The following is a 25,084-nucleotide window of genomic DNA, read 5'->3' as shown; positions in this document are numbered from 1 at the left end:
CAAAAATTACTATCTACTTCCATTCATTTGCGATAAACTCCGTGTTCAACTACTTATTGAGAAATTTCATAGCAGGAAGTAAAAATATAAAATATGACAAAAATTACTATCTACTTCCATTCATTTGCGATAAGCTCCGTGTTCAACTACTTATTGAGAAATCTCATAGCAGGAAGTAAAAATACAAAATATGACAAAAATTACTATCTACTTCCATTCATTTGCGATAAACTCCGTGTTCAACTACTTATTGAGAAATTTCATAGCAGGAAGTAAAAATACAAAATATGACAAAAATTACTATCTAGACTCCCATTCATTTGCGATAAACTCCTTGTTCAACTACTTATTGAGGAATCTCATAGCAGGAAGTAAAAATACAAAATATGACAAAAATTACTATCTAGACTCCCATTCATTTGCGATAAACTCCTTGTTCAACTACTTATTGAGGAATCTCATAGCACGAAGTAAAAATACAAAATATGACAAAAACTACTATCTAGACTCCTATTCATTTGCGATAAACTCCTTGTTCAACTACTTATTGAGAAATCTCATAGCAGGAAGTAAAAATACAAAACATGACAAAAATTACTATCTAGACTCCCATTCATTTGCGATAAACTCCTTGTTCAACTACTTATTGAGAAATCTCATAGCAGGAAGTAAAAATACAAAATATGACAAAAATTACTATCTACATCCATTCATTTGCGATAAACTCCTTGTTCAACTACTTATTGAGGAATCTCATAGCAGGAAGTAAAAATACAAAATATGACAAAAATTACTATCTAGACTCCCATTCATTTGCGATAAACTCCTTGTTCAACTACTTATTGAGGAATCTCATAGCACGAAGTAAAAATACAAAATATGACAAAAACTACTATCTAGACTCCCATTCATTTGCGATAAACTCCTTGTTCAACTACTTATTGAGAAATCTCATAGCAGGAAGTAAAAATACAAAATATGACAAAAATTACTATCTAGACTCCCATTCATTTGCGATAAACTCCTTGTTCAACTACTTATTGAGAAATCTCATAGCAGGAAGTAAAAATACAAAATATGACAAAAATTACTATCTAGACTCCCATTCATTTGCGATAAACTCCTTGTTCAACTACTTATTGAGAAATCTCATAGCAGGAAGTAAAAATACAAAATATGACAAAAATTACTATCTAGACTCCCATTCATTTGCGATAAACTCCTTGTTCAACTACTTATTGAGGAATCTCATAGCACGAAGTAAAAATACAAAATATGACAAAAACTACTATCTAGACTCCCATTCATTTGCGACAAACTCCTTGTTCAACTACTTATTGAGAAATCTCATAGCAGGAAGTAAAAATACAAAATATGACAAAAATTACTATCTAGACTCCCATTCATTTGCCATAAACTCCTTGTTCAACTACTTATTGAGGAATCTCATAGCACGAAGTAAAAATACAAAATATGACAAAAACTACTATCTAGACTCCTATTCATTTGCGATAAACTCCTTGTTCAACTACTTATTGAGAAATCTCATAGCAGGAAGTAAAAATACAAAATATGACAAAAATTATTATCTACTTCCATTCATTTGCGATAAACTCCGTGTTCAACTACTTATTGAGAAATCTCATGGCAGGAAGTAAAAATACAAAATATGACAAAAATTACTTTCTAGACTCCCATTCATTTGCGATAAACTCCTTGTTCAACTACTTATTGAGGAATCTCATAGCAGGAAGTAAAAATACAAAATATGACAAAAATTACTATCTAGACTCCCATTCATTTGCGATAAACTCCTTGTTCAACTACTTATTGAAGAATCTCATAGCACGAACTAAAAATACAAAATATGACAAAAACTACTATCTAGACTCCTATTCATTTGCGATAAACTCCTTGTTCAACTACTTATTGAGAAATCTCATAGCAGGAAGTAAAAATACAAAATATGACAAAAATTACTATCTAGACTCCCATTCATTTGCGATAAACTCCTTGTTCAACTACTTATTGAGAAATCTCATAGCAGGAAGTAAAAATACAAAATATGACAAAAATTACTATCTACTTCCATTCATTTGCGATAAACTCCTTGTTCAACTACTTATTGAGAAATCTGATAGCAGGAAGTAAAAATACAAAATATGACAAAAATTACTATCTACTTCCATTCATTTGCGATAAACTCCGTGTTCAACTACTTATTGAGAAATCTCATAGCAGGAAGTAAAAATACAAAATATGACAAAAATTACTATCTAGACTCCCATTCATTTGCGATAAACTCCTTGTTCAACTACTCATTGAGAAATCTCATAGCAGGAAGTAAAAATACAAAATATGACAAAAATTACTATCTACTTCCATTCATTTGCGATAAACTCCGTGTTCAACTACTTATTGAGAAATCTCATAGCAAGAAGCAAAAATACAAAATATGACAAAAATTACTACCTAGACACCCATTCATTTGCGATAAACTTTGACTGTGTAACCGAATCTAAGATCTAAAATGTTCTGTGATCTGTTACTTTTTAAATGCATTACAATACAACTTCATTAAATAAGCATTATTAGATATATGAGATTTAATGCCATTTATTAGTAACACCACAAAAACTACAACTGTGGCAAAATCGGCAGACGATAGGGCAGTTTAATATCACACGACGATGATCCAAGGATGGCAACTGTGGCTGAAAATATAGCGAATGAAACAAAACGTACCCATGTAATTTTTATTCTGCATATAACATGCTCACCATTGAATATCAATAATTGTCTGTCATCCCAGGCAGAGATGCTAAATGTCTTGGTATGTATCTAGACCGACGTCCAACTTGGAAGCCTATATGTTACTTGCAAAACGAGAGCAACTAGGACTTAAACTATATCAAATGTATCGGCTTATCAGGCGAAAATCGAAATTAGCATACGAATCAATGCTTAGTCCATTTGGTCATATGTTATCCAACTATTGGGCACTGCTAGCAAGTTTAATGTAGCAATCATTCAACGATTTAAACAATGTCCTTGATAATTAGGGCTAAAATAAAATGCGCGACATGATACTGAGATGAGTAGACTAAAATGTTTATGTCATCCGATCTGATTAATGGATAGGCTTTAGAGTATAGTTATACACTGAAAATCACTTAATGAAATGCAATTAGTATATAGTTCTACATGTCCTGTATATGTTAGTTATCATAAAAGATGCCTATTTCTCACTGGACAGATTATTGAACCACTAAGGAACCACTGTTGAACCACTCACTTTTCCCCAAACTTATTTACTGAAATATACACTTTCTTGGAAACTCAATATATGTAATATACGAATATAGACAATATTGTGCTATAAAATATACATTATAAATAAAACTAAACTTGATTATGTCATTATAGAAATATCTCTTAGAAGATATTTATTACAAAATGGTACCAACAGTGGTTTTGTGGGATTGCTATTACTAACATTGCTGATTGTTATTACTAATATAAATGTATCTAAAACAAAAAAATATCAATAAGCACACTGATTATACAGTATATGATGCACAGATGTTGTGGTTTTATCTGGCAAAACCTTTAATAGTCATATTGTTCAATTTGGTCCAAAATAAATCGGTTAATCATCTTTCTGTAACGTTCGCCATTTAACATGACGAAACCCTACGGGTCAGTGACGCCGTGGACCGAAAATCCGCACCAAACAGTAACTTTTTCTGGATTCATTGCTAGGGGGAACCTCGTGTGGATTGGCGCTGTGCCATATACCTAAGTTGTGTTTATTAACACAGAGGTGATGTTTTAGGGTCCAAACAAACACTTATTTTCATAATAAGGTAGAACATGGTATTCATGTAAGTGGTAATTTGGTGATTTGTCATCAGCAGGATAATAAAAAACAGGTTAAACACAATCTACTAAAACAAAATGAAATTTAATCATCCTTACTGAAAAGACTAGTCTTATGTTAGATTTTGAACAGATTTCGAAGACGCTGAACGATAGACTCTCGAACCCTTGTTCCAGGTCAACAGGATACCCTATCAGTGATAATTACTTTTTACTAATATTTATTGTCTACATCTGTATATCACCAAGTCATCAAAGACGACGTTAGCATTATAATACATCATACATAAATCATGTTGGATTAATCACGACTTGGCGCTAACATTTTCAATATTAACTTCGTCATAATTTCTTAATTTCGTCTTTTATAGCATGTATATAAAAATTATTAATAGTTTTTGAAATAAGTGCTTAGATCCTGCGAATGCTTGTCAGTACTCGGTTAATTTTGATACTCTCTAGTATCATTGGCTTCTTTATATACGATAAAAAGCTATTATTTATTAATCTACTTCAAAAATTGAGGAGGTTCTATGTTCGACTGTATATTTTTTTTATGTATATTCACCGATTTCTTCGTCAATTGTGGACGGATTTTCAAAATTCTTTTTTTATTCGAAAGAGTGCACTTCCGAGGCGATCCCATTGAACCCAAATCAGGATCTTATAGGGAAATCGGGAATCGGATATCGAAATCCTCAAATATCAAAGGCACGTACAATGTTTTCACATATTTTTATGTATAATAATCGAATATTTGGGTATAATGTTATTACTGAGCTGATGTGACGGAAAATCGGAAGTCGTTCAATGCAAAAGCCATTCAGTTTGCTTTTTAGTCACTAACCATATGATATGAGAAGTCGTAGAAAAATTGTAGGCAACTACTTCTTCGGTAATGCTTAGAGCGTTCAGGTCACACGCAAAGGTCGCGGGTTCGATTCCCGGCGGAGACAACAACTTTTTATTGTAACGGACCAGGAGGCCTGAAGCGTTCCTAATTTTCAATGATTGTTTCGTTATTCCTATTTTTACTTATACGGGCTGTACCTTTACTGGGCCTACCCAATGCTTAACACAATAACTGCATAATTTATTGAGTAAATATCTAACACTAAAAAGAGAAAAATAAAATATTTTTAACAAAAAAGTCAACGTGAAAAATAGTGAAAAAACAAAGTTATATACACAAAAAACGTTTTAAAATAAAATATGTACATAATAATCATTGTAATAACTAAATAAAAATAAACAAAAACTTTATATAACGTATTTACTACACTTATTTTATATTCTAATATATACACACAATTTAGCTTAATGCTAGTGTTGGGAACAATCGACTGAAATCGACAATCGACTGTTCCGTAATTGACTACTTTTTACTATCGACTATTTCAGTCGCTATTTTTGGTTCGACTGTTTTTACTACTAACTGTCTTCGAGTTAGTAATAAATACATTTTCTGATAGGAAAACTCTACTTTAATATTCAACAATTTATTTTGTTGGCTATAAAAAAGAGCACCATAGTTTTTATTTGTTAACGAATGGACTACCTTAACAGAATGTGTTTGAAAGCCCATTGAAATAATGACCACCGAGTTATCTGGTGAAACATATCCCAACGATGTCTTTAATTATACGGTTAATAAGAGGACTGCAACATTCCATCAAATCCAGGATTTTAACAAGTGAATGGGGAAAAATGACAAAATTGTCTATTAGATGTCATCAATAAAAGACTGGCAATTTTAGAAATGAATACGATATGCGGGAAATCCACATTTTAGATCCTAGATTTAAAAAAGCAGGATTTGGTATTGCAAATAATGCTGAGGCGATACAAAAAGTTATCACAAAAGAGGTATCTTCCATTCTAACTTCAAAAAATACAAATATAGATCCACAACTCGAAATTCAAGACAAAACTACTGACCAAAAATGTATTGACATCTGGAGATATTTTGATAAAAAAAATGGCTAGAATGAAAGAAGTAATTACTCCAAATACTGCTGCAACTTTACAGATTTAGCAGTATTTGGAAATTCCATTTATTGGACGTTTAGAAAACCAATTGGATTTTTGGCAAACCTATAAAATAAAACTACCTGAATTATATCAGTTACACGTAAAATATTCCTCTATACTCAAAATCTTATCCCCTATTTTTCAAAATCTGGGCAAATATTTAACGATCGAAGAAACCGCCTCACGGGAGAAAAGTTGAACATGATAATATAAATAGTAATAGTAATTTAAAAATATTTCCGTTCAAAAATAAATAAAACTTTTATTTAAAAAGGGTCTGGTAGTTATTGTACGATCATTTTTAGGTTCATCATGGATTAGATTTGTCAATGATTAGGTATATGTTTACATTTTATTTAGTAGTTCTGGTTATTGAAGATCTTTAGTTTTTAGCTTTTATTTAAGTTGTATTGTACTATTTATATTTATTATGCTATGTTATTTAAAAATAGCAATAATAAATTAATATATTAAAACAGGATTAAATATTTGTGGTGTTATTATTCTATTCCTTTTTACACATCCACAGAACATTCAGTATAAAAGTAATCCTACTTCCTTTAAAATCATATTATTTACGACATGATAATAGAAATTAGTATTTTTTTCCTTTTCTCTTTTAAAGTTATCAGGTGAATGAATATATATACATCTCTGTATCGCTTATACTACCATTGGATATTATACGCATTTATCTCCGTCCTTTCCTATCTCACATTTCATACAGACAAGAATTCGTACATCTTCGTCTGACACCACGAATGAAAAAAAAACAGTCGAACCGTGTATTTGACTGAAAATAGTAATTACTATTTTCAGTCGCTATTTTTTTTCGACTATCGACTGTTTCGACTGTTTTCAGTCGATAGTTCCCAACGCTACTTAATACCTACCTAAACGTATTTATCTATTTACAATATTAATGTAACTGTTACTAACTGACCATTTTGAAGTCGGTGTCCAAATAATACAAAAATAATAATATCATTTTGTGACATATACACAAAATTAAATTACGAACAAAACAAATATAATTTGTTGCTCGTACCGACTTCAAAGTATCAGTTGGTAGTAGTTAAAATAATATTGTAAATAAATAAACAAATTAGTTATTACAACGATTATTATGTACATATTTTATTTTAAAACCTTTTTTTTGTATTAAAAATCTAAGTTTGATAATTTTTTTACTTTTTAATGAATTTTTAAAGGTCGATTCAATTTTTTTGTTAAAAATATTTTATTTCTGGATAAGATATTGCATTAATTGTATATTATTATTTATTGTTCTCTATATTAGTTTAAGTATTTTATAGTATTACCTGTTTTCTTCTAATATTGTAATTTGTTTCTGTATAGTTCGGATTTTAGTTTGAAATAGTAAACAATAACGAATAAGTCATTTAATAGTGAATGTTGCAAAAGCGCCTACTCTAGATTATATCTCTCTCTCTATTTTAAGATTATATTCGATCAATTAGATTCACTTAGGTAAGGTATTTCCACTAAAATCATATATATATATATATATATATATATATATATATATATATATATATATATATATATATATATATATATATATATAATGTTTATATATTGATAAATAAATAGCTTTTTATATTTCAGAGTCTCCTTTTTATCAACTAGAGACTTACTTAGAATAACTTTGAATCTCAAAAGACGTCCGACCTTACTCAGTCTGTTAACTGGCATGAGTGGGATGATTTTCCTTATCGGATCTTACACTGTTGTGTAGAGACATTTGCAGTTATAATCACAAATATACATTTACAGCCATACTTTAGCAGGATTCGAACCCGCGACTATCGCAGATTGTAGACAATAGGAGAATCGTCCAATAGCCTTGAACACTGTGCCAAACAAGTCGGAAATTAAATTCTTTAACATACAACTTGTTTTGTTTCTCTTTGTTTCCCTTTATAAAAAATATTTTTCTTGCATTTTTAATCTTTCTAATATTTAATGATTGGTATTAGAACTATACTAGATGTGACATTTCTATAAATAGCCGTAACAAAATTCTTATTTAAAATAAATTTATAATATAAATGTTAATTTTTCTGCGCTTAAGAGTTTTTTCTCCATTTTTAAGGGGGTAATATAGTCTGAAAATTTAAAAATATATCCTTTTTATATATTACAAAACTTCCTCTGCGTGAGGAAGTATTGAAAATTATAAAACCGAGTTGCGAAAGATTATTGTTTGAGATATTTATCTCGATGTTTAGGTTGAATTGAATTGAAATTTTGAACTGAAAGATTTCTAGCAGTTTGAATTTTTAATAAAGGCTTCATTCTCATTTTAAACGTCTTATACGATGATCCTTATGGAGTAACAATTCCGAAACCTATGGGTTCGCCGTTAAACAATACATGTTTATTAAAACTAATTATTAAAAATTTACCATTACATTATATTTACCATTATAAATTATAAAAAATATTGATAAAAAATAAATAACAAATTATAAAATTTACCATTAGTCATTTTATTTAGTAAAATTTAATAAAACAATTGGATAGTAAAAATATGTTCTTTAAAATCTCTTGAACAAATAACTAAAATTTATACTTCTAAAACCAGACATTACATTTTTCTAAAAACTAAAAAGACTTCTTTGTCTTACAATTGTATTTCAGAGAAATCTTAGGTTAATTTGGAAATCCAAGAAATTACATTGTGCGGATTATTATACATATAATTTACAAGAACAAGTTGGCAAATATCCAATTTTTTAATACACATGACAAGAATCAAACTTGCAAAATATTAGTTATTTATGTCACACTAACTATTCTACAATAATATAATTATAACGACTATAATTATTCTACATGCTTGATTTGGATTTGATGTAAGTGTTGGAATACAATTTATCAAGTGTTATTAAAATATATAACATGCAAAAAGATATATTTTTAGATAATTAACTCATAATATCTTTCAAGCATATTAATTATTCCGTTCAAAACGTTTTCTAAGACACAGTATTCTGCCAAAAAATTTTATAGATAATCCTAAAAACTCGATGGTGAAATCTAAAAATAATGTTTCGTTTCTGCTTATGACTGTGCCGTTGATTAGAATGTTTTGTTTTGATTTAAGTTAATAACAGTTGGTATACGTTATATATAGGATTAGCAATAACAAACTGTGATATAATATATGTATTAGATATTCGCTTGAGATAACACAAAGAGCAACGCTATAAACCCATCAATAAACAAGACAATTAAATTGTAAACGTGCAATTAGTGAATGCCAAATAAGAAAAACCCAAGAAAAAAATTCTTACAAGAATATATATATAAGCTTTAAATGTGTTTAGTTTTAAACAATGTTACCTCTATATTTGCTGTTAACTGCTCGAACACTATCTTATTAGTGCCAACATTTCAAATTTGTCGACTTAGCCACTATTAATCAATGTCGTTTTTGAGAATATACCTAATAAAAATACGCCGTATTGCTGTTCATCAAGGATTTACTTAGTTATATGTTTAGCTTTGGAGTTTCGAAATAAAAATTAGCAACTTAAGAACATTTTAATGACGGTCACTTTAAGTTTATAGTAAACACAACAGTAACGATAGTTTAATAAATCCTTATTTATATATTAATAGGCTAGTAGAAAACTAGTCTTTTTAAGAGTATCGCACCCAGGAAGATGTGAGATTTCGGATAGATAAAGTATATGAAGCAGAAGGCTATAGTAGAGGTGTTGGCCACCGAAAAAAATATCGATATTTCGATATATCTATGACAAATATATTTCTGATATCGTGTTGAAAATGGTGTCAAAACAAGTTTCAGTAACCTACCATTTTTTAAATTATTCTCTTTACTCTATTTTGTGAGACACATGAACATAATCTCAATAAACCGTGGTCGATTCGACTTGGCGATCACTAGTCCTTTTTAATTTTCGTCAGTTTCTGTCAGTTCACTTTGAATTTTGCCCGCTATTCCTCTTCGCCGATGATGTTTTACCATATTTTGTGTATGTATTATTGAATATATTGTCGCTCGTGTACGATTAAAGAATTCATCTGCTTTCGTCACCAACTTTCGTCTCGCTAATGGAGGACCAACGAACTGCCCTATTTCGAAATCTAGGAGATCACAGATTTCACCCATAGTTTATTTTAACCAGCAAGTTGTATGATACACTGAAATATACCCTTAAATGGGCAATAAATTAAGAAATATACTAAAATACATTTAAAATGCATTTAGATTTTCACAAAGATATCATTCAGATTCAAAATGTAAATATTAAGAAGTGTCATTTGATATTTGAAGATTTTTGGTAAGTTTGAAAATTAGAAGACAGAACAGAGGAATACGACAAAAAATTGTCCTTCCTTAACAAATGATACAATTCGAGAGTGTTTTAGAGACACCATGTATTGTATTAGAAGCAATTGTAAATACTATTAAGGTTTCCTAAATATAATAAATACACAAGTAAATATGTTTATGTTATTGTGTACATCTAGAGCAGTGTTTCCTATTTGACTGGTCGCGACCCGGTACCGGGCCATCAAAACAAAATACGGGGTCGCAACAACAGTTGAGTGATAGTGAATTAGTACAGCCAGGTGCAAGTTCTAATATTGATTTCAACAAATGGGCGCACAATGAACAGGCAAATGAATCTTCAAAAAAGAAAAAAGGGTCATGGATACGAAAATATCTTAAAGATTACATTCAATTCTGCTTTATGGAGGGCAGAGCTATTAACAAATCATTATATATAATTTACAAAGTCGAACTATTAAACGAATTAATGAAACCTTTAAAGTTGCAGAGGCATTTGGAACTAAAACATCCTAACGACATAAAAAAAAGCTAAAAGAGTTCTTTGCAAATGAGAATAAAGAGTTAAATAACAGGAAAAAAATATGGATTGTATTTCTTTCACAGGGAACTCAAGTTCATAATCTTGTCCTGGCTTCTTATAAAATTTCACAATTAATTGCCAAGCTCGGCTATCCACATGTTATTGGTGAGAAGATAATACTTCCGCCACTAAAAATTTCAGCATGTCGATTGTTCGAAAAAAAAAACAGCAAATCCAAATAAGTCAGTCAGCGTTATCGAATAACACAATAAAGTGAGTATACATTAAAAATCATCGTGGTCCGGATGTATTTTATTTTAGAATAATAATATATTTAAAAAGACTTTCTGACTAAATGACTTACATTTTGCAGTGAAATTAAATTGATATGTCAAGTCATATTACATATTAATATGACATACTTAGTACTAAGAGAATGAAAGATTTGACCATGAGCTTGCCGCACAACTAAAGCCGATAACAAGAAGGATCATCTGCCTTCTCTCTGTCTCCAATTTAATGATTTTAGTATCCATACAAAATTACTGAATTTCGGCAGCATCTTTGTCGGATCCATAATATAGATGTTGATCTAATCTATATTTTAACAGGAAGTAGGGCTTTGAAAGTTAGAAGCAACAGGACGATAAAGAAAGATATATTGCTTAAAGAATTTCTCAGAAACAAGAAGTCAAGAAGCTTATATACCACTGTATAACGAGTTATCATCAAGGTAATATATTCCATAAAACCACCAATATTATTATTATCTTACGAATGAATTTTAGGTAGGATAAGATAAGTCAAGAAGGGTTAGAGACAAAAAATTAATTTGGGTCTGTCTATATAAGTTTTTTTTATTAAGAATGTTATAAGACTCAATATTGAAGCAAATACAAGTAGCCAATATGAATCTCAGAATAATATTCAACAATTGAATTTTGACAAGGTAATAGGGAATTATATATTTAAATAATTTCAATTAATAGTCCAGTTTATAATCAGTGCAGGAAAATATTGCATACCATTAATACTCAAAAGGTTAAATAGCTACCTCCACCTGCTCTAGAAAAGGATCATATTTGCTACAGCTGTATGATTTGTTGATAAGGAAAAGTAATCTGTCAAAATATCAAAGGAGAGAAAAGCAGAAATAAAAGAAAATAGTTATATACTAAAATAAAACACAAAATATTAACAAAATTGAGTTTTTAGGTACTTGAGTCCTTGATGTCATTAATTATGGTGGTGTTTTTTAGACGGTAAGCCCTTTTTCCATGAAATATATCAACCTTGCCTTTATTTGGAAACATTTTCTATTGCAAGTTTTATTGTATTATTATTAATTAGTAATTAGTGTGAGAAGTATAAAGGACTGTATCTACAAGAAAGTTGTTAAAAAATTGAATTTATATATAATACATTTGTAGTATTGTATATTCAAATATGTTGTAATTTAGTAAATAGATTATGGTATAGTTAAGCTTCATTGTTTTATATCCTCTAATTTATAATTTAAAATTAATATTAAATTTTAAAATATATAAATGAATATAATATAAAAATTTAGTATTATACTGTATTTTTCTTTTTACCTCTAAAATGTTTCGTAAATTAATGTCATGTTGTTATTGTTTTACTTAAGGGTCATATTTACTATATATAAATATGTATGGTAAAACTTATGAACATTACCCTTTATTTTAATAACTAATACAAGACTATATTATACGCCTCGAAGACTAACACTATGCCGATATCAGAAGTTTGGTTATAGATAAGATACAGCCCTACTCGTGACGTCTCAAGCAATACTGGGAGTATTCAAACACTGGGGACGTGCGGGATGGCGCAGTGTAGTCAATCTACCGGACCACGATGATTTTTTAATGAATCCTGGTAAAGTACAGGACTGTGTATATTGTTTTGGATATAGCTGACGGCATTGAAAAAAAAACAGTCGTAAGCTAATAATGCCAATCTAATATAATGTTTTGTAAGATATGATTTTGAAAATACTATTTATGAAGAGTTTTTGTTTTGTCAATATTTGCCAACAGCAACGACAGCAGAAGAAATATATAACTTGACTAATAATAATTATATAATCATATCAACAAAAATAACATTGAATGGAAGAAGTGTGTAAGATTGAGTAGTGATGGCACACGAACAATGTCAGGCATCAGTACTGGGTATCCAAAAGTAAAAGTTGTAGCGCCGGAATGTGTATGGACGCACTGCAGTATTCATAGGGAGGCATTGGTTGTCAATAAAATGTCTTTGCCTTTGGTAGCAACGATGCAAGTGTGTGTCAAGTTTATAAAATCTCATCTACTGAACTTAAGATTATTCTCTGTTTTGTGCAAAGAAAAGAGAAGTTATCACGAACATCTTTTACACTGTGAGATGCCATGGCTCTCAAGAGGCAGTGCCTTAAAAAGGCTTAGTGAATTAAAAGAAATAAACGTTTTTTTAGAACAACATCCCCCAGTAGCCAGAGATGTAATATTTGAATTCAAGAACGTACTTCGTGATGTTAACTGGTTTACAAAACTGGCTTACATATCTGATATTTTTAAATGTTTTGCACGAACATGGCTCTGCAAGGTAACAATGTAATAATATAAAGTGCAAGACAAGGTGGAAGTTGCAAGAACAAAACTTAATGTGTGCGCACACAAATACAAAAAGAGTACAACAATGATTGCATTGCCACAAGCCATATTAATTCAAATTAAAGAACATTTATTAAGACTGCAGAGGAATCTTCTAGAATATTCTGCTGCCAATCGACAGAAACAAAGCTCGAATAAGAAACCCATTTACATTCAAGTAAGTTTCCGAAACTGATTGGTCAGATTCAGGTGTCGACTGGTTAAATGAGATTTTTGGTTACCTTGTCAATAATACACAAAATTAGCTCAAGCTAGCAATGCCTTTTGCCACAACTGAAATATATATAAATGTGAATTTGGGTTTTCAACACTAGTTGGCCTTAGAAATAAATATAGAACTCGACTTGAAATGGAACCAAACCTTACGATAAAACTTTGCTCATTTTCCACGAACTTCGATTATTTAATAAAAAATAAGCACCACCTCAGTTTTAAAAACTTTAACGCACTAAAATTTAGTGACTAAATAGGTGATACCAAAATATGTAGTAATAATAAAAATATTTTACTATTAATAAATGTGTATTATTTTACTGGAATCAACTTGGGTTAAAAGTATAAAGTGGGCCACTAATGGGCAGTATGAAAATTACCGGGCCATTGCAGAACAATGCTTGGGAAACACTTATCTAAAGTAAAAACCAATGTTGCAAAAACTATTTTTAATAATAAAAAAATGTAGAGAGCGAAACCGTCATACATAACTTAAACTTAAATTATACTCGATACTTTAGACGTGGACGAATGGAATAAATAGGAAAAGGAATTAATTTTCACTTAAAAATTAATTTCATTAATTGTGCTACCTAGTTGTGTTTCATATTTTACAATATCTAAATGCCTAAACCAACAAATCAAGCAAATAAGGCAATCAACAAATGAAACATATTGAAATCGATAAAGTTTATATATTTTAAGTCTTAGCACACAATTGCTACCTTATTTTGCATTGTATCAATATTTGATATCGCGATAAGAAACTTAATGTATTTTCAGTGTTATTTAAACTAACCAATTCCGATCTATATGTTGAAATATATCAACTTGAACCTAAACGTCATTTCCGCTATGTTTTATTAGTATAATAAAACTTTAGGCTTCACTCAGATATACTTAAATGTAATTGATAGATAAAAATCCTTCTATAATAATGTATACAAAAAATTTAATATGGAACAGGGAATGAACAAAATAATATAAACACCTGACTAAAAACAACATTGAGAAATAAGGTATTGGTTAGTATCTACTAAGGAACTAACAATACTGTCGATCGGTTGTTTTCGGGTGAAAGAGGAATCGGGCATGACTAAATTATCAGTGATGTACTTGTCGCCCGACGTAGCATATTTAATAATTGATAGATAAAAACACTGCTATAATAATGTATACAAAAAATTGAATATGGAACAGGGAATGAACAAAATAATATAAACACCTGACTAAAAACAACATTGAGAAATTAATAAGGTATTGAGCAGCCTTTACAAGTCCATATAGTGTTTAAATAGTTCCCAAGGAAATTTTGGCCCTCATACCAAAATATCCGTCAATTGCTTCAATGGTGTTGAGCATGGAATCTCTCGACACTCTGCTCTAAAACTTAGATATATAGAGAAAAACATGACATTCTGATGGTCCTCATGCCAAGACTGAAACTTTCGACCGTTTGTATGAGTGCATTATTATCTTGGAATATGGCAGCAGCAATATATGCTAGTCATAGTAAAAACTTCATTATTGAGGAAGTAGATATTCATTGACAGCATCCGATCGGTGATGTGAATCAGGGGACCAACCGAACAGGCAGTTATAGGGGACTTGGCAGATCGTAGCCTTCTTTTCGGGTTGTCTTTACATAAACCCGACCGTTACGAAACAATATAAACATTTCGATTCATCAGATAATGCCACATTTTTCCTGTATGATCATCAAGTATCCGGGTTTATCGTTGCCGCAGTAGTTTTATGTTGTTGGGCCACGAGCCTTTTTAATGTTTGTGAGTCTCTGTTAGTTAATTTTGGGTTTCGCCGACTATTCCCCTTCGTCGATGATATTTTACCACGTTTTTTGGATACTGCCGCTCGCGGACCATTAAATAATACAGTTATGCTCCTCGCAGACGCTTCCACTAACCGGGCACTTCGTCCTCTTTCAGAGTCTGAGAGATTACAACTTTCACCGATTTATTATAATGGTTACAGAACAAAGCGTGCATTGAAATACTACAAGATTTCCTAGGTAAACTAATTATTTTTATGGAAGCAGTGTTGTTGGGGCTTTTGACCCGCGATTTCGGGTCCCCAAATATTTTATTACATAGAAATAAACACGTGCATCAACTCGAAGGACCAATTTGCTTTTAGTATGCTTATTTTGCTTTTGCTTTATTTTGCTCTATAATTGTTTATTCACTTAACTTTAATTGTACATATCATGCTAGATGACTTTTTATTCTATATATTATATACACTACTTGTTGCTTTTAACCACATTTCTTTTCCACTATATTCTTATACATATATCAAACAAATTAAGTCGAGGTCATCCGAACTACTTTGAACTATAGAAGAAAATAATTGCCCATCAACGTATAAATCATAACTAATAAAAGCCTCTTTACATATAAAGACATAACAAATGGTACCAGCATGCTACAAGATCGGCTACGACTACTACGACTATATTGCGTGGTATTCATATTATTTTGTCTATCCCCTGTATATAAATACATATATGTTACACCGTATGACTGTTGGCTACGAACGATACTGCAGCTTGCGGTTCTGGGTGAACTTGAATGCAATATTAAAATTAAGGATGCTAAAAAAATATTGTCTGATTGTACATTCCATATAAGCAACAACAAACATTCAAGACCAGAGTGCAATCAGACTCCGCAATGTCTTGCTAGTGATGCAAGCACTCCTGCTACTCTACCCACTACACCACCATGCCGGTAAATATTTATTCAAAAAATATTTATGAGTATATTTTTAAAAATGCCGTTTAGCAATTAGTTAATACGGTGCAACTAGTTTTAAGTGCAAACTAAAAAACAATGTTAAATAAATGGGCAACATAAATTCAACTACACTCGAAAAAATATGATCGATATATCTCCCACAAATGTTTGAACAAGAAGCCGTTAATGTCAATGAGTTCCAATTGAAAACTAAAGTAACAAACTTAAACTTTGAGAGCCACTTCAAATATGCCGTTATTCAAGATAAGTGAAAATAAGAATAGTGAAACATATTAATCATGAAAATCAACTATACTTATACTTGACTTTATATAATAGTCTTACCTATTTTTTAATATTATCTCTGATAATACGATAAAAATTAACATTTACTATATTTTAAACCAAATATACTAACTGATACTATTTTGAATGTTAATTATATTAAATTATTTCAGTAAATAAAAACATCCATAAAAATTCGTACGAATCCAATTAACAACTAAACACTTTTAGCACCAAAACGACAGATAAGACTAATTACCAAATTAAATATGTAAAAATATGTATTGTGAATATAAAAATCAGTGGCTGTTGTATTTTTATTCCAAGGGTAAGATCAATAATGTCACCACCATAAAGTCGATACTAACTCTTCCTTTTTTTCATTCATTTCAATTAATTTTTTACATTTTACTGACAGAGGCATAAGTACTGATATAAAGGATGGATATAAACTATTTCTTAGGTTAAACTTGAAGTCCAGTCACATCTTAACATGACGAAACAATAGCTTATATTGAATTCATTTTATCTTACACTCTTAAACTAGAACTATTGGCGTAGTAGCTGAGTGTCGTAACACGTAACGTCATACACTGTTCATGTTCACACAACCTTCAGCACTGAGTCGAAATGGGAATGTCGAAATTCAACATAACATAACATAAATAAACCACATTGATATTGTGAATTAATACCACTTTATCGAGCGGTACTACACCGGAAATAAGTATAAAAATTATGCCCAACATTATCAGTTAATAAGATAAGACGTGGTCCTTAACACATTAATAAGATTCATAATGGTTAGTAACGTTATGGTGAATAAAAGTGAAAGTGCTTGTTATAATTTATATTTTGGGATCATTCTGAATAACTTTGTCCAGATTTCATCTCGCGACATAGCCTTGGAACTATAGACCGACACCAAAATAGTGTTTAGCCATTTACATAAAACCGGCTAAGAAAAGAATCTCAATACTGGGGTTCCACATGAACTAATAAAATATTTTTAACAAAAAAAATTGAACAGACTTTAAAAAATAAATAAGGAAGTCCCTTAAAATTAAAATATAGTTAAACTTAGATTTGTAACACAAAAAGAAACGTTTTAAAATAAAATATATACATAATAATCGTTGTAATAACTAAATAAAAATAATCAAACAACTTCTTTAACATATCTACTACACGTATTTTATATTCTACTATATACACACAACCCGCTTAATACCTACCTAAACATGTTTATCTACTTACAATATTATTTTAACTACTACTTCCCCCCACCATATCCTGAGTTGGTTCCAATGAGACTAATTCCGAAGTTCACTCTTTCGAATAAATAAATAATCCTTAAATCGGCCCTTAATTGAAGGAGAAATCGGCGAACATACATTAAAAAAATATACAGCCGAACATAAAACCTTCTACTTTTTTGAAGTCGGTTAAAAATTAAGCGGATTGAATTTTCAGTGGTAAATCGCTCCTGAGAAGACTGAAATCGAGCCATTTTATTAACACACGATTTCCACATCTAATATGTAGTTTATTATTAATGTTTTATTTAAATATTAAAATGTATAATTAATAAGAAGAATTGACTAAAGTACTACGGAAATTTAGTTTCTATTGTTATTAATTATAATACGGATTGCTAAATTGTTGGCTGTATTACGAATACTGAAAGCATTTAAATGCAGACCTTCGAAATGGTGTAAATTCGAATGAAGATAAATTAGAAGCGTAAATCTAATGAAAAATGAGATATTGAAAGTGATGTATTTAAACAGGACATTGGTAAATTCTTAAAATTACTTCATTATTGTAACACTTATTCCTCATCATTGTTCTATCTTTGTGAAGGAAAAGAAGAGTGTCTCAACTATATACCCCAGTTCTCAATTTATACCTAGTACATTATAGCCATAGAGAAATAGAGATTTAACCATATAGGAAATTTTGGCGAAATATTTCGGGACGTCCAACATATAAATGTCGTCACTTTTCACTTATTACTTGTTTTAATAGCTATGTTATGAGCCGCGATGGGATCTGATTGGTTCACTTCGTCTCTGCAAGGAGGAGTGCATTTAGGTTTTTATAACGTTTAGAGATTATATTAGTATTTATAAGACGGTAGTATAATAAGTGAAGTGAATTCTCTATCTAGAAAGTGTTGTGTCATGGATGCACATATAGTAAAGAAATGCAGAGTGCTTTACTTCGAAGTATTTAGCTGTGAAAAAAATGGTTGATAATGTAACAAATCCTAAACTAACTGGATTAACCATCAAAGATATCTATAATCGTTACAGCGTGTTTTGTTGTAAGTTGAGGTACGTTTATTCATATTAATAATGTATCACAATTAATCAATCGCAGATGGTTATTTGGTCAGTGGATAAAAATAGTGCAATAAATCTCTCAAAAGTTTACGGTTGTGAAACATGTTATCCAAACAAGTCCATCTAGCAATAATTTATCTAACGAAATTACTTCACATAAAAATAACATTTGTCAGGTGACATATCTCAATTTATCAGTCTTAATTACAGTTTATTCAAGTATTAAAGAGAATATCTAAAATGCATTACGATAAATAACTATTTCAATTTCGTTGTTTATAAAATAGTAACGTTAGACTGGTTTTCCTTCTCAGGATGTAAACAAATTAGTTCACCAAGTTCATTTCATAAACACGCAAATTCCGTGGAAATAACAGTATTTATTACCATTACAAAGTAGTCTGAAAACTTGGGGTTTTTCACCATGAATATTTGAATGTTTAAGGCGTTAATAACGACTTTATTTACTACCAGTTTGCTAAAAGATATAAGTCGATTAACCAAAAACCTTTAGTATGCTTATAAAAAAGTTGGAATGATCGTACGAAAGATACTGCCGATCACATCTTAGAACTGAACACATGAGATTTCTCCCCCTCCCCCCATCAAGTGAATTTTGCTGGGAAAAGTAGGACTGGAGCGAAAAAACATTCATACACGTATTGTAACAGTTGTTTTAAGATTTTTCCACCTCGAATATCAAGTGAATTATGGATAATTTGGTATCGACATTTTTTGTTCGTCGATATATCGATATTTTTTAATATCCATATCGAAATATCGATATTTCTCTCCGTGGTCGACATCACTGAGTCTGCCTACAAACACTGCTATGAATATCAATAAGGCGTATATATCCGTTTCATTGACTGAGATGGTCTTTGATCCGGTGAAACACAATACATTAGTTGAACACCTACTGGAAAATCGAGCTTGATATCATAGATATCAATTCAAAGATTCCTGATATATTAATATGAATTAAGTAAGAATATAATAAAAAATATATTTCCGTAATTTGTATTATCATGAACCATAAAAAACCTATTTTGTATATTTTCAAATATATCGAATGTCAAAATCTAACTATTATGCCCAATACTAATTCATAATAATTGTAATTGAATTTGTAATTCAAGTAATAGGTATTATTAAAAACCATATACCACAAAAATGAAAGAAGCAAAAACTATTTATGAGAAAAATATCCTATTTTAACGGTAATTAAGGACAATTGACATTGTCTGCGAAAATTCGAACAGATTAGCTAAAATTATATCTAGTTTAGAACAAATACATCCAGTCTTACCCAGCCATTACTAGAGTGACTGGGATGTTCATTGCATAGCTGATTTTACATTATTGCCTATAGATATTTACAATACAATCACATAACATAAAGTACAACCATGCTTTGCGGGATTCGAATCTATGACCATCGGTAATAGAAGGAATGTTCCGTCATCTTAACCAGTATGCTGCCAAGTTGGCAAATATGGTAATTAAAAGCAACTTAAAATGTTTTTAGACAAATAATTTATTATAGTTCAGTTGTATACATTGGAAAAAGATATAATCGGAATGGGCAATGTCTGGTGAATACGGCGAGTGACGATGTGAGATTTTACAACATGTGGCCAGGCGTCGCAATGTTGTAATATCGCTTTGTCGCGGCTTTTGCTTATTATGTAGGTTTTCACGGATCACGGTTAAGTCGTAATTTTTAATTCAGATAGTTTAGATTTTTTTTAGTAAGACTTACAATTAAAAACGATCGTGTATAATTTTGCAATTAATTCGCGGTTTTCCTTTTTGAGCGTTCTAACAAATGACATAATTAAACAAATTAAATGTTAACTATGATATAAGAACATCGATATAAAAAAACATAAGCTCTATTCGCGAAAAAAAATTTTTAAGAAAAATAGTATTTGTAGTATTATTAATAAATTAATAATTAATAAAAATTAATAATAACTAATTATCACTACATAGTATAAAACAAAGTCGCCTTTTCTGTCCCTATATCCCTATGTGCGCTGAAATCTTTAAAACTACGCAACGGATTTTGATGCGGTTTTTTTTCAATAGATAGAGTGATTCAAGAGGAAGGTTTATATGTATAATACATGCATAATATACTAAGGCAACATTGCTAATTTTAGAGGTTTCTAACGTGATGTCGTAAATTAACCTATTTTTTTAGGCTTATTTAGCAATTAGCAAAAACGCTGCCTAACCCTACGAGTTAGATCAAATTAATGTACTACAGTATTGTACACCATAAAAAGGTCTACAAAAAGTCCGCGATGGTATATGTTTATCTTTTAGGGATAACCCACATTAACCATTTTATTGTTTACTTTTTACGTGAGAAAATGGCTTATTTACGAAGCTATTTTAAGCAATACGGCATTAATCCTTATCGAATTAAGTACCTTAAATACGGTGTGCAAATAATATAGATCAATATGGTTCCTTACAGCATGTAAATTAAACAAATATTTTCGGAGATATTACAAATTTAAAATTTGCGTTTAAAAATGTGTAATGTAATAAAAATTGTATGAATTTAGATATTCCAAAGATAGCAGGAAATCTTCATAGTAAGTATAGGGGAAGAGGAATTGTTTTACTCCAAATTTAATGCGTGCAGGCCAAGGGCAGTAATGAATGAACCAAAAATACTGGATCGATTTTAATCATGTTTTCATTGAGTGACATAGGCATATATATTTTATGCCCGTGCAAAGTCGGAGCGGGCCGCTATGTTTTTATATACAACGTTCATATTTTTTCTGTAGTGTATTTAATTTAGTATCAGCATTGCACCCGTGCGAAGCCGGGGCGGGTCGCTAGTAAAAATATAAAATATTGTTAATTTTTACGCCATATAATAATTTTAGCACATCATTTGTCAATGTTATAATTGGTCGCAGACAACCATTATAAAAAATGGACTTGAACTTCATGAAGATAACATTGATGGTGAATGCTACTGGGGTAAACTATTTCGCCTTAAAAACGCTGCGGGAGAGTACTTATTCCCGAACAAGTAAAAATTTTTTAAAAAATTGATGAAAATTTAGTGAACTACATAGAGGATCGACTAAATTCAGATACTTTAGTATCCTTAATGGCTTGTTGTTGGGAAAGGATTCAGAAATTGGGCGGCAGTGTACGTTTAACACATCAAGCAAAATGCGTGAAAGAAAAATATGGAAATTTATAACGGTACACTTTATTCCATTGTAATATGGAACAAAGTTCAAGATAAAAATAAAGATTATTTAAAAGGTTGGAACTTGTTTAAATTCTTAAATTGACTTTGAAGGGACTTATGCTGTAGAAAATCAGTATAATTTTATACCCAATTTGACATGGAAAATTTGTTGGGGATTTGATAAATCGGTGTTGGTACACAGAAATATGCCAGAGGTTCCAAATGTTAAAATTTATCTTGAAACGTTAACATGGAACTTCCTAGGACACCAGTCGTATTCTTCAGATGTTGCTCCTTCGAATTATTATCTATTCCAACCAACAGTTACTGCCTAAGCAACATTTTCGTTATTTTAAAGATATACAAAATTGGGTCTATTTCTGGACCCCCCCCCGTAGAAAACCAATTTGAATGTCGCGGAACCTGCACGTTTTCTGAAAAATGGGCCAAGGTTGTGGATAGTGATAAACAATATTTTCTTGAATTAAAATTTTTGTTAGCCGATATTTCTCGATAGCTTTTCAAAAAAAATTAAATATATTACTTAAACATCATAAAAAACCTTTTAATTTTAATACACTTTTAAAATAGGTAATTAATTTTAAATGTTTAGTCTATTTTAGTATTTCATTTTAAAACTTTGTTAAAAAATCAGTACTTTTTAAAATATTTAAAGAATATCGATATTTTTTGGACCTATATATCAATGTTTATATTTTATCTTAAATATATCGATATATGAAGTATCTAAAATAAATAATAAAAATTTAAAAAAAAATTATCATAGTTCTCACCTTAATGTACTCAATTTTTATCGAATTGTCTGCATATTTTAGCAATATCTGTAGAGAATACTTTAAGATTGTTATATAATTACGACTGTAAAATACGTGTATAAGCATGGTTCAAATAAGTAATATAACTTTGAACTTTTAGCAAAAAATTTAAATTGATATTAATTTATTCGAATATTCCAAAAAAAGTAAAACATAAATTAAAAAGGTCGAATATTTCCACAGAAAAATAGTGACCAAACGTAGTACAACCCTTAAATATGTTAGAAAGGGGTACTTACTCTTTTCTTTCGTTTCCTAACCTAACAAAATACAGCTACCTGACAATAAAAATTTGTGATGTATAAATATATATATAAATATAGCTGATTTCAAAACTTAAAAATAATTGTTTTGTTTAATTAGATCTTCCAATTTTCTTAATAGTGGCATTATTTTTTTCATAATAGTCCATTAACCCTACAAAAAACTAAATACTAAATTAAGAATTTCTAATTATTATTCGCCTTAAATAAATAAATATCATATAGGAATGTTTACTGCAAGTCAATAAATGTGAAAAATTCTGATATGCCTATGTAATCATACATTACCATTCAAGTATGCAGTTTTTTTTGGAAGTTTTAAATCTATAATAATCATTTTTAATAGTCGCTTTCCAACGAATTTGTGACAGCACAATTAAAAATATAAATTATAACTGTGCCTATTTTGTTAAATTTCCTTTATGCTATATTAAATAAAATAAAGCTGCGAAAAATGCAGCACAAGGTCAGAGCCTTCAAATGAGAACAAAATCAACATTTGAAACGAATGCGTTCTTTTTTTATAGCAAGTCTAATTTTTAATATTAAATGCGGTATAATCATGAATAAGGTGGGGCTGGTCTGGTATCGTCAAAAATTGAAACAGTCTATTGATAGAAAACTTAACGGTGAAAAAATACTAGATGACTGACTATATCTATTTTTAAACGCCTACTCAAAATAGCTATCGACTGTTTATAACAAAAAGCAGCGGCTTTCCTATATGAGATCATACTTCATTCAAACACATTTTAACACTAATCTTGTTAATTAGTATATATTTGACGTTTTAGCGCTGTTACCAAAATAATTAGTCATTTAAAATCTGAATGAAAATAGATGCCTCTTTTTTTCCCAAAATTACAAAGGAATTACACTAAACGGACTGCTAACTCTAAAATCGATGACAACAAGCAATATTTCGTGTGCTTGTTTATCATTTAATTGTAATTGAATTCATACCTCTCTGGAGATTACTTTTCATACAAAACATGAACCGATCCTATGACAAACCAGATGACGCATAAACAAATGATACACACCTAACCTATAATTCCACTATTTTAGGCCACAAAATATCATAAGGCAACACTGTTTTCATAAGAACTCCATTCAGTCTCGAAGCAAAACAAATAACACGCACAAAATTGATTGTAAAAAGAAGTCTTGTTTCGACAAGAAAGCACAACGACCAAAGCAACACAATTAACTGCGAACTACTGGGACGTGAATTAATTTTCGACTAGAAAGAAATAGTTGCTCAAGGCCACGTACAGATCTTAATGTTTCAGAAGAAGCGCAGTATAATACTGCTTTTATTTATCGTTTTAACTGTAATGAATTGAGCTAAATTGTTTATTTTAAAAACAATATTTTAAAATGTAATTACTATTGATATTAAAATTAAATACGAAATATATATAATGTGTCTAACATATGCATGAAACAATAAAATTGTAAATTAATGTAACTCTGTTCAAGATAAACAAATAAATCAGAAAAAACAAACTGTATAAACTCTGTTGTATCTTAGGTTGCATAGGTATATATTTTAATATGATAGTTATATTAATATTTAAGCGCCTTATGCAAATAAAAATATTATTTTAATGTAACAAATAATATTTTACTAAAATTATGAAATTATGATTATAAATGCATAAGGAATTATACCATAACTTACCTTAAATATTATATATTGTTCTAAAA

The 25,084-nt window shown here is 30.0% G+C and overlaps 1 protein-coding gene across 3 annotated transcripts in view; it reads right to left on the bottom strand.

Annotated features, from left to right (window-relative positions):
* LOC143197881 (calpain-B) overlaps nucleotides 1-24,713 on the bottom strand; it is an 88,396-nt gene extending 63,683 nt beyond the window's left edge. The window contains exon 1 of one of the 3 annotated variants that reach the window (XM_076406661.1): nucleotides 24,418-24,713. The gene's annotated coding sequence lies outside the window, so the exon portion shown is untranslated. Of the gene's footprint in view, nucleotides 1-24,337 lie in introns of all 3 variants that reach the window. The other 2 variants (XM_076406659.1, XM_076406660.1) reach the window with 2 other exon arrangements.
* Between the last annotated feature and the right edge of the window lie 371 nt (nucleotides 24,714-25,084).

Source organism: Rhynchophorus ferrugineus, unplaced genomic scaffold (assembly GCF_030347505.1).
Source record: "Rhynchophorus ferrugineus isolate W39M unplaced genomic scaffold, kcgeb_rfMv2 rfM6, whole genome shotgun sequence".
NCBI lineage: Eukaryota > Metazoa > Arthropoda > Insecta > Coleoptera > Curculionidae > Rhynchophorus > Rhynchophorus ferrugineus.
The sequence above is the reverse complement of the archived record's forward strand: the minus strand, read 5'-3'. Positions and strand labels throughout refer to the sequence as shown.